Here is a 14,000-nt window from a genome sequence, read left to right on the forward strand (position 1 = left end):
AAGAGGGAGATTTGGGTTAGGGAAATTTCCCAGTTGGTTACCTCTGCTACCCCCATAATTCCTTGCAAGGCAAGCCAATAACTTGTAAAGATTTTTTTTAAAACAAACAAGTAGTTCCATCAACTTTATGATACCCCCATTCAGAAGTGCCTCCAGGTGTCACTTGTCCATATCTGCTACTATCTCTCTGGATACAGATTTGAAAATAGGATTTGCATTTAGTATTTTGTGGGAAGAGAAGCTGCTGTGGTTTTCTTACCACAAGATATGCTTTCTTCCTGAATTAAAATTGGAAGCAGAATTTCAGTCTTACATCCAAAAAGTTTCAAATTACAAAATAATAAAAATTATCTGACTAAAGAGGAGCACACTTTGTGCGTATCCACACAAAGTTGTGTCTGCCTTCTGACCGAAAAGAGGCAAGCCAAGGCTCATGTATAGATGCAGCAGGCAGTCTCCTGATGACAGGTAATCTCCCCCACCTTTCCAAAAGTAACTGCATGATCCAATCACACCTGATACTTGGACTAGTCAATTTTGTAATATCTGTGCATCACAAGTTAATCCAATCGCATGTTATAAAGCAAATTATGTACCTCCTATGGTGGCTAAGAGGCAAGTGATTTGTGCAAATTCTAGTTGGCAGCCTCTTCCAACTTCTGAAATGTCTCTGAAATCCAAGCACACAATGCAGAGATGAGGTAGAACTGCTCACCCACCTCTACTGGAAGTGGATTGAAAGGAGGCAAATTCAGAACAGTGATTCATGCAGAGATACAGTAGGCAGCCTCCTCCACATATTGCTTCAGGATTTTTGAAGCACAAACTTTGGAAGTTACTGATCTAATGGGTTAAGCAGGATGGGAAGAGGGAAGGCTGAATTATGCAGAAGGGTCCATTAATGGGTTGGAATAAGAGAGAATACAGCACTGGGGGGGATCCTATTCTCTGACGTAATCCCAATCCCCCTCCCAGTAGACAATAGACCTCATTCATTCTCCCTCCCCTCCCTTCCTCTCAAGATCTGTTCACGCACAAAGAAATCCATTCAACCTCCCAAAGGCCCGCCTCCTCTACTTGCTCTGTTTGGCAGGCTGTCCCATCAGTCATTTTAACCCCACCCCCCCTTAAAGGAGGTGTGTATGGCTGCCTTTTCCAGCCTGCCTTTATCTTGCAGTCAGATTTTTCTCCCCACCATCACTACCGCACCCTCTCTGCGGTGATTGGTTAGGGTGGGCGTGGTCACCGCACCCGGACTCCTCCCCTTCGCCAGTTGCCTCTCAGTTGCTGTTGGGCCTTGGAGGTGTCAACATCTCTCTCTGCCAGGAGTGGGGAGGGGAAAGCGTTTCTGTCTGCTAAGGTAATGTACGCCTCATACGGGGCCTCCTTCCTCTGCGTCTTATCGTGGCCTCTGTTTCAGCGCCTCCCTGGTGCAGTGGATAATGGCAAGGGTCTCGCACAGGCCGGGAGGGGGGAGGGGTGGGCAGTGTGTGTGTGTGTCATGTCCAGACATCGGCAGTAATAGTCTAAGCTGCGGGTGGAATGTGTAGAGATGTGACCCTTTGCAGTTAACTGGGGTGTTCTTTTGCTTGGAATTTGGAAACTACAGGAAAACTGGCATTTGGCATTGTGTTATGGGACAGGGACGAATTGCCTGTAATGTAATCGGTTTGCCCTCGTGGTAAAACAATTGATGCTGCTTGACATCTTTCGGCCCATCCCCCACCCTACTTGCTGGCTTTGGACTCAGCCTCTGTTTGCTTTTGATTCCCTGGTTCGCACCTGCCTCCTACTTAATGGTGTCCAGGTATGGACGTCTGGTTTTTTCGGCTCTCAGTCCATACCCTTTGTTCTCTTATCTCTGTATCTGCCCCAGCCCTCTGTCTGCTCCTTCAACCTGCTAGTGCCCAGTCAGGAGGCATGAACCGGTGAAATTCTTGCAAGGTTTCTTCCCACATTTTTACTCCCCTCCTTCCCCGCCTTCATCCCCATTCTGGGCTTTCCTCAGGTATGGAGTCTTTTCTGCTCCCCCAAGTCTGTCACCTTGTAGTGTGAAAGAAAACCCGCTGGGGCTGGGAGGGATGGAGAGAATTGTTCCTGCCAAGGAGAAATGCCTTCAGTACCGCAAAGGCCTCTGTTTTTACATTGCTGAGGGGTCAGTGCATCCAGCATAAGACTGAATTACAGGGAAGGAGAATGCAAGGGGAGAGTGGATGGTTTAGGAAGCTGGGACTGTCATAGCTGGGAGTGGTTCTTGTCGCCTCCATACAGTCAGATTTACCGGTAAGAACAGGCCCAGCTGTATACCCAGAATGACTACTTAATGCAGGTTTCTTGCTGCAAGGGGATTGTGCTGCTGCCTTTTTCTCAAAATGCAAAATCCTTAAGGATAATGTGATTGATTGTGCTATTAATATGTTTGCTGCAGCCAGGGAGGCGCTCCGTGGGTTGTAAAGACTGAAAATGTCACAGAATGAATTGCAAATGTGATTGGGCACATGCGCCCATTGCCTTTTGAGACAAAAAAAAAGTCCAGGAATTTTTGTTTTATGCTCCAAAATAACGTCAAGTATGCCAGGAATGCAGCTTTGTGTTTTCATGATGAAAAAAGAGAGGTATTTGAAGCTTCTTTCTCTGTGTGTGTGACTAACCTCTAATTCAAGGCAGCTGAATGAACCATCTGAATTTAATCAATTCAATTAAGGAGTTTTATCTAGCAAGTCCACCAAAGCGCACAGATGCAATCTGCAAATCCAGAGAATTCTTAGCATTTGCTGTGTCAACAGAGCAATGAATTCCAGAGGGGATTGCTATGTTAGTCTGTTGTGGCAAAAACAGCAAAGACTCTTGGGGTACCTTAAAGACTGAATGATTTTATTGGGGCATGAGCTTTTGTCTTGCCCATGTTTTTTCCAGATGTGTGAACAATAGAATAGCAAAACAAATTTGCTTCTTTTTTTACATATTAAAGGGGAAAGAGACTTGGACAAGGTGTAAAGAGTCGAATTTGACATGTGATTTGACTTCTAGATTGTAATTCCCGGACCCCCTGACTACCACCCCTATGAAAATTTTAAATGGAAAGGGTAATTTAACCAATGAAATGTTGAGGCATTCTTCAGTGAGGTGATTTAGTACAGAAGTAATACTGTTTGGTCTAAAACCACATTCTTTCTCTTTCTCTCTCTCTCTCTCTCTGTGCTATTCAACTACTGTGGTATGCGCTATTCAAAAGGCATCCACTGGCCGTTAGCTGCGAAGTAGCTCTTTGTATCTGAAGAGAGACTCTGTCTGATTTCATAATCCTGGATAGGTTCATATTTTGGTGAAGCAGATTGATGGAAATATAGTTTTAGTCGAGGGGTGGCAGGGTTGTTCCCCAGTTCTTGGTGATTTTTCACATGGCTGAGAACAGTTCTAGGAAGCTGTGTTTGACTTTTTTCAGAAAAGAAAAAGTATTCTTGGGATACATAATTCACTGATACTGAGATGTTCATTAATGGGCCAAACTTGAGCATTTTACTCCAAGAAAAATTCTCAAAATAAAAGGGCTAGCTAGCAATGGCATAGTAAATGCCATACAACAAATGTTGATCATTGTGATTTAAGAAAAAAAAATTGATTTCATACATAGCTTTATATTGAGTAAGGACAAGAACTGAGAGAGACCCTTTGCTTCTCTGAGTTTCCCATGGGACGTCTCTGCTGGATTTGAGCACCAGTTATGTTGTAGGCAACTGATATTTATAGCAGCAATGGGTACGTATGCGCCATGAAAACCGTCTGTTCCCTGCCCCCCCACCTCCCAGCCCTCTCTGCATCATCCTAAACTTGGAACAGTGATCTTGGCAGAAGGTTTGGAGGATACGTTAAGAGTCATATGAACTGGCCAGCACAACAATTAGCAGGCGTGCCGTTTGCTCTGGAGAAAGGGGCGGAGGCCATGGGCAGATGCAGAAGTGGCAAATTTAAACTTTATTAGATAGATGATTTATTAGATTAGGCATTCAAGCCAGGTTTGAGAGTTATAAAGGTAGTGGTGGTCGCTCCAGAGAGGCCCAGAGAACACAGGAACCCTGCCTCCCAGCCACTTGGCTATAGCCCACGCAATTTCTCATCCTGTCTTTGGAGAACCCAAGAATCCTGCCTCCTTGCTCTGACACCCCTGGGTGAATTTTCCATACTCTCCTGGCTGCCAGCCATCTTCCTTGACATACTTCTGTCCTTAACCCGCTTTCAGGACTCTTGACACCCCCCCCTGCCATCATCCGCTAAAGTCCTCTCAAAGAAACCAGGCACGCTTGCTCCCAAATTCCTGTTGACTCGTAGATACCCAAACTCCTACAGTCTCTGAATTCTGGCTAAATGATAGGCAGATAAAGAACTGAGGGCAGCTTTGGGAAGAACAGGTCATAAACTAGGGGAAGGATTGTTGCTACACACTCCTGGGAAAGGGTCCAGAATTCTTTGAGCATCACTAGTGTGGCTAATACTGGAGGTGTCGGTGGAAGGACAAAGTGGGACACATGAAATGGCCTTATATTGAATCAGACTGCTTGTCCAATTTGGTCAGTGTTGTCCACTGAGACTGCCAGTGGCTCTTCAGGATGATCTCTTTCCTGGCAGAGGTCTTTCACATTACCTGCTACCTGATCCGTTAAATGGAGATACCGGGGATTGAACCTGGGACCTTCTGCATGGCAAGCAAGATACTCTACCACTGAGCCACATTCCCTCCTCAAGTGAGGCCTATGCCCTCCAGAGACCCATGGTATTTATTTACTTTGTATGAAGCCTGCATGCTTGCTGACCTTAGGGTTGTATACCCTTAAATTGTACTGGGTTAATACTTGCAATATTTACATTATAATAAGTTTCCTGGGGTTTTCTAGCCTTGTAGTGGTTGCCAGTAGCTGTATCAGCACAGCTTACTGAATCCCACAGGTTTTCATAGTCCTTCATATGAGCACTAACAGTGGTGGGGCTAAAGGGGAATAAGCCCTCATTCCTACTTCTGCTAACAGGTGACTCCAACATGGTATCAACAAGATAAGCTTAACAGCAGAATCTCAGTTGCTCTTAATGATTAAGAAAGATATTTTTACATATTAGTCTCCTGTTTTGACATATTTATTGCTCCACTGGTTCCCCCCCCCCCAGTAATTAAATCCAAACATATTGTGATCTATAAACTTGCTTATTATTGTTATTTAGTCTTTGCATATGTCAAAATATTTTCATTAAGTTCTATGCTAATTTGCTGTTCGCTTATGTAGAAGCACCTGCCTATATTTATGAGACGTTAACTTTTGTTTGTATGTATCTGAATAAGTGAGCTTGCACAAGGAAGCTCATATCTTGAATAAACTTTTGTTTGTCTTAAAGGTGCCACTGGACTCAAAATTTGTTCCACAATCTACACAGACTGGCATGCCAACCTTAAACCAGCACAGTGGTCATATGGCTTTTCCCATGACCCACGTTCTCTGCTTTCTGGACAGCAGGCCAACAGGATTTTGTGAAAATGCAGCCCTGATCTTGCTGTTCACCTGTCAAAAGTTCTAGTTGTGCAAAAACAAGTAGTACTTCAGGACCAGCCTCCCATGTGCCCTGGTGAACTGGGGAGTCAAGTCCTTCCTCGTTTCAGAATGGCTGCTGTCCTATCATCTTCTTTGCCCTCGTTTTGAAGTCAAAAGTCACAGGGCTCTCAGGTGAAAGGGAGCAGTCAGGGCCAGCCCTACCACTAGGCAAACTAGGCGGCCTAGGGTACCAGGCTTCTGGGGCGCCTAATTGCCCCCCCCATGTGACTCAGTAACGTTATCAGTGGGGGGGCACCAGAAGTCAGTTTTGCCTAGGGTGCCAGACAGTCTAGGGCCAGTCCTGGAAGCGGGAAAGTGGGACTCTGGGTCCCCAGAGCAGCAACAGTGGCTGGTGACCCTCACCCTAGTGCCTTTGTTCTGCCTGGAATTTCTACTAGCCCTTAGGAGCTACGCGTACAGCCTGGTTTTAAGTCTAGTTTTAAAGGCTGATACTATAGAGAGAGAAACAAACATAACATGGTATTGTTGACTGCTTGTTGCTCACCCACAAACAATTGCTGTTCACCCCATGTGAGCAGGGAAGTAGCAAGAGTTCTGCAAGGCTTTAATATTTCATAAGGTGGTTGATGGGGGGCTCACAAGCAGGCCTGTAGAAGGACCCAAGCTGGGTTGCTGTAGTAACTGAAGCAGCCTTGTTCACTGATTGCAAAATGGGTAGTGCCTGTCCCCCCTGCCCTTGGAACCTTTGGAACTGTCAGGGACCTTACAACCTCATTTCTTTTTGGGTCATTGACTGGGAGGAACATAAAGCAGGACTGCCTCAGCTTCCTTAGAGGTGACTGAAACTAGGAAGGGCTTTACTCCCCAGCTCACCAGGGCACATGGGAGGCTGGTCCTGAAGTACTAATTGTTGTTTTTGCGTGACTAGAACTTTTGACAGGTGAACAGCAAGAAGAAAGATGACTGCTCATGCAAATAGGCTCCAGCGGGCTGCTGAGAGCAAGCGGAGCATGTGAGCTGGGCACTGCCTCCCTGGGGTTTAAGGAGCCTCTGAGATTGAAGAGGCAGCCACGCCAGAAATATTTCAACCATCCCAAGCAAAACAAACTCCCGTGGCTGTCTTAACTAACAATTATAGGAAGATCTTAGCCCACAGAGCGTTGGTTCCCATTCTTAACCCTTTCAGGCCTTGTTTCTCTCCTCCCCTCTCTGGCTAGGCCTCTTCTTGGTCCAGAGAACCCAGGCATCCTGGCTGTTAGCCTCTCCTTGTTTGAACAGTAGGCACCACTCCCTTCTAGCTTCTCATCTTCATTCAGCTTTGAAGATGAATGCTACTGGCACCTCTGCAGAGAGCTGCGTTTTTCTGCCTTCTTACCCATGCCGCACCCCAGAGGGAGACGCATTTGGAACCAATTACCCCTGGGCATAGTGCCACGCCTTGTGGCTTTCTTTTGGAGTATCCGAGCCAGATCAAACCCAGTGGGCCTAAAACCCTGGTATGCCTTCCTCCCATCTCCCTTCAGTATCATGTCAATTATCTATCTTACCTAGAATACATCTCTTCCCTCTCTGCTGTCCCCTGCCCTATCTTTTTTTCCCCATTGACCGTCCAATGCCTAGAGGGTGAGGGTTTGGAGTCCTTGCTGCTCAGGTTAACATGCTTGCAATTGCCAGCCGGGTTGTGGGTTTTCAAGGGCATGCTTGCAATTCCAGTAAAGGCACTGTCAGTCCCAAACCACCAGCTGAGTGCAAAGGGGCACTGGCAGGGCAATCTCTGCGAAGGGGACAGAGGGAAGGACTTTGCTGCTGTTAAAAATATAATAACATATGAATACCATGTCGATCCTTCCTGTTTTAAGCTACTGTTTACCCGCTGAACAGGAGTCCTGCCTTCTTGGTTCCTTAGCACACCCTTCTTCCTTCACAGCATGCCCCAAATTCAGGAATTTCTGGCCCACCATCTTAACCCCCTTGACCAGAGAGAATTCCTCTGTTCTGAGGAATGTGCTGATTTGTTCATTTGCATATGTTAATTTTTGCTTGCATGAATTCAAATCAATTATCTGGGAGTTAGTGTTCAGCCTAGTTTGGATGAGGTTGGACTAACAATCCCACCCCCCCCCGGTCAGGTTTTCAGTTTACTGCTATAAGGTTTAGACTTCCCATAGATTCTCGGTTGGCACCGTGGCCATAGCTCTCTTCACGTGAGAATTGGATTTGCCATTATTACTTATTCTGGTAACTTCTGAACTGGATTACTGCAACATATATATGGACTACCTGAGAACAGTGTTTGGAGATTTAGACTGATTCACAATATGGTGGCCCACTGAGGTTGGCAGGTCTGATCACCTGTGGCCAATACAGAAAGATCTTCAGTGGCTACCATTCAAAGGGCTGGTTCTTACTTTCGAAAATCCCCAAAAGACAAAAACCAAGGTACTGAAGTGATTGCTGGCTTCTATATGAATTTGCTCATGACTCAAGGTCTTCTGCTGAGCCCCATTTGGGGTGCCCCCCCCTCAAAATTAAGTGAAGTTGGGTGGCAGCGGAAACCAGAGCCATTTCTGCAGCAGCACCCAAACTTTGTCATGCTTTACTCATTTATCAAGCCACCTCCCTTGTTCTTTTTCCAGGTGCCAGTCAACATCACTATTCACCTAGGACTCTGGAGACATCTGGTTGCTATTTTTAGGATACTTCCTGACATCAAGGATTTTTTTTTCATGGCTTTTGTTTATCCTGTGTAGGCTGTTCTAGATGGCTGTTTTTGGTTGAAAACTGCCAGAGGCCTAGATTAGGTGGAAAGGTGTGGTATTCATGTTTTCAGTAAAATAGATAAATGCCCTGTTTGCCTTTGTTGTGAGGTACAGGGTAAAATACGTATGTGATTTCACTGACAATTCAGATTAGCAATGACTCATGAGACAATCCTCCCTAGGTCCTGCTTCCTGAGAACCCAGAATCAAATGCGCTAAGCCCCACTGTCTTCCCAGGGTGCCTCAGTAGTGCCGTTCTCACAGATGCTAACTTTTAAATGGGGCCCCTTTAGCTCCCATTTTTTACTGCCCTTTGAGCTGAGCAATTAGCAGATGTTAATCTTCATCCTTTCATGGAAAATTTTCACCTACACCCTTTTAGGAACTGGTCAGGCTGGTGTTTGGGGGTTTGTTTTTTCTCCCTGGTCATTTGGCAGTCTTAATTGTCCCCTAGATTGCCTTGGTTTCAATCATAATTTTGGCTACCTTTTTCTAGCAGAGTTGCTGCGTCTTTTACAGTTACAGAAAGTCAGAAGCAAAAGCTCATGGCCAAATGCTGCAAAAATATATGTATTGCAAATTGTGTATTAAAACACTATAAATACAAATTGTTCAAATTTCCTACAACACCATTAACACAAGCTGTATGCAACAGGCCTTAAAATACTTTTTGTAGACCTGAAAGACCAAAAATTGAAAGTCTGCACAAGAGACTCCTCATAATAAATGGAAATTCATTTCTTCCTTCCTTGCATATATGAATTATAAAAAGTTCAGTCCAGTCATCCTGGAGTGAGGCTGAAAGAGCGCAGTGGATAGCCGGCACTAACAACCCATTTCCCCAAAAGGCTTCATTTGGCACGTATTTTTGGGACAATTCATACTTTCAAAAATTCACTTTGAGTCTTACAACAAGGCTGGTGTTGTAAGACTCAAAGTAAACTTTTGAATGTATGAATTGTCCCAGAAAAATGCATCAGACGAAGCCTTTTGGGGAAACAGCTTGGTAGTGCCGGCTATCTGTTGCGCTTTCAGCCTCGCTCTGGGATGACTGGACTGAACTTTTTATAACTCATATATGCAAGGAAAGAAGAAATGAGTTTCCATTTATTATGAGGAGTCTCTTGTGTGAACTTTCAATTTTTGGTCTTTCGGGTCTACAAAAAGTATTTTAAGACTGTTATGTACTTGTGTTAATGGTGTAGGAAATTTGCACAATTTGTATTTATAGTGTTTCAATACACAATTTGCACTACATATATTATTGCAACATTTGGCCATGAGCTTTTGCTTCTGACTTTGGTTATACACGGTCCCTCCTTTGTTGGTTTGTCTTACAGCAGGCAGAAATTCAGCAGGTAAAGCCTTTCCTAGCTCCACATCCTAATGCTGGGGAATGTTTAATTTCTGTTCATGGAGGTGGTTAAAGGCACAAGAATTCTGTTGTGGGGGTGGGCTGTGGGGCAGCTGCAGGGAGCATTTAGAAGTCTGGAGACTCAGTGAAGTCCTTCAGCTTTCCGTTTTCACACTTGATCTGCCTTTTCTTTTCAGGGTGTTTAGAGCCCCATGGTGATTCTCAGGCCAGGGACACTGTCTACTAGGAATCCTAGATTTCTCAGGGCCCTCAGGGGCCAGAAGCAATTGTTTGCCGCCATCCTAATGGCCTCACCTTGGGATTGCTCAGCAAATTCATTAGCTAACAAGAGTGCAGCAGGCTCGTTAGTGCTATTCGGCTGGGCCCTGGGTTGCTTGGTGCTTCCCCTCACAGCTTCAGGCTTCTTCAGTCGGATCTTGGCCAGTCCCCTCAAGTAGGGCAGGAGCATGGCCAATTGGCAGGCTGTGTGGAATGTTGTAGAAGTACATTATGTGTGGAAGTGTGGAAATACTATCTTTGGGAAACAGAGTTAGCCCATTAATCCAGCAGGGTAAGGGCAGGGAATGAGCACAGACACCAGGCCTGTTGAGATGAAAACTTGGCCCAGTGGCTTCAAGTGGTAGAACTGGATACCAGGAATCAGTGGGTCAAGTTGCCAGCTTCAAAGCAGGATCTACAGAGCTCCTGTAATTGTCACTCAACTCCAGGCTACACAGACTAGTTCTCCTGGAGAAAATGGCAATTTTTTTTGGGGGGGGGGTAGATTTTATGTCATTATATCTCACTGTGGTCCCTCCTCTCCCCCAAACCTGCTGTTCCCAAATCTCCAGGAATTTCCCAGCCTGGAGCTGGCAACCCAGTATGGGGGTCAGGCAAAGAGCTAGACATGACGCCAGGAGAATTGAGAGCAATTAATGAAGAACAGGCCTATTGGTGGGTATTAACTCTGGCAGCAAAATGAAACTTGTGTGTTTCTATATACTACCTCTGAATACCAATTGCTGGGCAAGGTAGGGCAGAAGGAAAGGAAATGACAGTGGAGAACCTTGATCTCCTCTGCCTGTTTGTTTGTTGGTGTTCTGGGGCATTGCTCTGTAGTCTCTGTGGGCAACAGGCAACCCTTGATCAGACCCAGTGGGGCTGTACTTAAATTTTTATATAGTTGTGGAATGTGTGTTTTGAGGGGGGAGGTGACAGTGTGCAGGTTTCTTCCTGTATAGGTGCAGATAAATTTGCAGGCCTTCTTGGTAACATGTCAGAACTCTGAAGTTCCAGTTAATCTTCATGGCTTCTGTGCAGGCACACATGGGACCTGTCATGGAGAAAAGGAGACATTGAATCTACAACTGTGTGAGACCGCTGGTTACCTCCGGCTGAAATATTTGAGGACAACAGATATATATTCAGGCAAAAGAAAGTGTAGGACATGAACAGAAGGTCAGTGTAGCATGTAGAAGAGTTAGATTCAAGTCCAGTAGCACCTCTGACTAGCAAGATCTTTGGGGTGAAAGCTTTGGAGAGTCAAAACTCTGTCAGATACAAATCAGAATGGAAATTCCTGAATCCTTGTATCCCAGTCAGAAGTAAAAGATACCGTAGTTTGAAAGAGAAGTGATCACAGACACTCAGGATTCTAATCTCTGTTTCCATATTTGTAAAAGGCGGAAGAGTTATACTATCTGAAGATAAACCAGTGTTGGTATTTGTGAATTTGTGAAAAGGCAACTAGAATGATTACAGGTTTGGAACACTTTCCCTACGAAGAAAGGTTAAAATGCTTGGGGCTCTTTAGCTTGGAGAAACGTCGACTGTGGGGTGACATGATAGAGGTTTACAAGATTATGCATGGCATGGAGAAGGTAGAGAAAGAAGTACTTTTCTCCCTTTCTCACAATACAAGAACTCGTGGGCATTCAATGAAATCGCTGAGCAGTCGGGTTAGAACGGATAAAAGGAGGTACTTCTTCACCCAAAGGGTGATTAACATGTGGAATTCACTGCCACAGGAGGTGGTGGCAGCTACAAGCATAGCCAAGAAGGGGGTTAGATAAAAATATGGAGCAGAGGTCCATCAGCGGCTGTTAGCACACACACATATATATACACACACATACACATTCACATTTTTGGCCACTGTGTGATACAGAGTGTTGGACTGGATGCCATTGGCCTGATCCAACATGGCTTCTCTTATGTTCTTAATTTGACAACACAGGAATAGTGTTTTCTTTTTCTTTTTTTCCCCTGTATTAATCCCGGGCAAATAGGAGTGAACTTGTGAGTGTGTTGTAGAAATGAAAATATTTGCAGGTGTTGTTTTTTTGGGGTTTTTTTTTTTCAAGGCTCCAGTGTCCCCTAGGAAGGGAGGGGGTCCTTGTGGGTCACAACCTGGTGAAGAGGGACAAAATTGGTTCTCTAGTTGTGGGTCCTGCTGTGTTAAAACCAAGGAGGAGATAGCAGCTTCTGGGTTCTTGGGTGGGGTGTGGCAGCTTTAGCAGGTGGTTGCCTGGCAAAGGTACGCTCAGCGGGTTGCACCTGCCTTGGTTGGCAGCCAAAGGGCGTCACCAGCCACCCTTTGCTCTTTGTGGGAAGAAATGGAGCCACTTCTCTCCCAGCATGCACCACAGCACGATGAGGACATTCTTTCCCCCTTTCTCCTCTCTTCTGTAAAAGTGTCCTCCTGGCTCAGCAAGGGTCTCAGTTTGATCCACAGCCATACCCCCTTCCCCCCCAAAGGACTTTTATGGCAACCATTTCCAGGTGGGATTGGAGTTCTCCCAGAATTACAACTGATCTACAGACTTCAGAAATTAATTGTCACGGAGAAAATGGCAGTTCCAGAGGTCAGAGTCTATGGCAGGGGTGGCCAAACTGCGGCTTGGGAGCCACATGTGGCTCTTTCATACACATTGTGTGGCTCTGGAAGCGCCCACCTACCTTGTTGGCCAGCTTGGAGAAGGCATTTCTTTGTTTAAATCACTTCAAGTCAAGCCAGCCAGCATCTTGGAGAATGCATTTAAAGTTAAAGTTGCTTTCTTGCCACCTCTTTCTCCCCCCATCTCCCTCCCTTAAACATCTGATGTTCATGTCTTATAGCTCTCAGATATCTGACGTTTATTCCATGTGGCTCTTACGCTAAGCAAGTTTGGCCACCTCTGGTCTATGGTATACCATGGAATTTAGGTGAAATATTTCCCCAGATTCTCCCTGGGCACCGTCCCAAAATCTCCAGAACCAAGTTGGCAATTCTATTTTTAGTCCCTGGCAGACAGATCGGAAACAGTCAAGATCAAAATGCCTTTGAGCATAGGCAGAGTACTTTCCCCTGAAAACTGAATAACCATAATCACAGATTAGGAATGTGTAACTCATAGGTCATAGCATGTACCCAGTATCCTCCGTCTTTGGAGTCCAAATGCCAGGAATCAAGGGGACCACCCCAGGCTCTGCTCAGCTGAGTAAAACGTGAGAAGGATTATGTCTGACATGTATGAAGCAAAAGAATAGCAACAAGCGCTTTTTGCAGGCCTGCTCATGCGAAGAGCTAGCAATGCCCCCTGTCATAGCAGCACAGATCCCCATGGCCAATTCTGGTGGCTGGAACAAGGGCTTGAGTGTCTGGCTCCAGCGGTCCGAGCAAAGAAGGCTGTTGCTTGCACTAGCGAGCTCAGCAGGGGCCTGGTTGGTGGTGGCGGGAGCTAGAAAATCTAGCTCATCAGCCAGATGCTTCCTGGGGTCTCTGAGCCGAAGATCAGGGAGGAGAGTCCAGGCGGGTGATTGGGTTTTATGGGAGAGGAGAGAAACTCAGCAAGCGCCTGAAAGAGGGTGGAGGGTGGGTAGGAGGTAGGATTCCTGGGGTCTCTTCCCATCTGGTTTTCTAGTGTTTCCTGTCTGCGTTTGTTCCTAACTTCCTTGACTGTGAACAGATCTCTTAAGGCCACTTGGGTTGGGAGCCGCATATGGGTTGTAGCCTGACCAGAGGTGGATTGCGCAGGAATGGTTGCTTTTTTTTCCAGAACAAAAAAACTGGAGGCAGGGGACAGAAAGATAAAATGGAGGTACAGCAACACTGCATGCTTTTGCCAGTTCTGTAATTATTAAACCATCATGGTGGCCCACAGAAAAGCCCTGGAAATTGGAGTTCAGCATAGTTGCTAACAATTCTGTTGAAGATCTCTGTCACTTTTCTGCCCCCGGACTGCAGTTACTGGGGGACCTTGCAGAGCAGGAATTAAACTAGTATTATACCTGTACTGCAGCCATGGCCTGAGATGGAGGAGAGGGGAGAAGGAAAGGAGAGAGATGCTTTAAAAATGGGTCTTGTGT

The 14,000-nt window shown here is 45.6% G+C and overlaps 1 protein-coding gene and 1 non-coding gene across 12 annotated transcripts in view; one reads left to right on the forward strand and one right to left on the reverse strand.

Moving 5' to 3' along the window:
- The first annotated feature begins 1,267 nt into the window (after window positions 1-1,267).
- Window positions 1,268-14,000, forward strand: part of LOC132584828 (myosin-10-like) — a 70,876-nt gene continuing 58,143 nt past the window's right edge. For all 11 annotated transcript variants that reach the window (XM_060256756.1, XM_060256759.1, XM_060256761.1 and 8 more), the window contains exon 1: window positions 1,268-1,360. The gene's annotated coding sequence lies outside the window, so the exon portion shown is untranslated. The remainder of the gene's footprint in view (window positions 1,361-14,000) is intronic.
- TRNAG-GCC (transfer RNA glycine (anticodon GCC)) lies at window positions 4,663-4,735 on the reverse strand. The gene has a single exon. It is a non-coding gene; the product is annotated as a tRNA-Gly (tRNA).

The sequence above is a fragment of the Heteronotia binoei genome, chromosome 15, assembly GCF_032191835.1.
Source record: "Heteronotia binoei isolate CCM8104 ecotype False Entrance Well chromosome 15, APGP_CSIRO_Hbin_v1, whole genome shotgun sequence".
NCBI classification, from domain to species: Eukaryota; Metazoa; Chordata; class Lepidosauria; order Squamata; family Gekkonidae; genus Heteronotia; species Heteronotia binoei.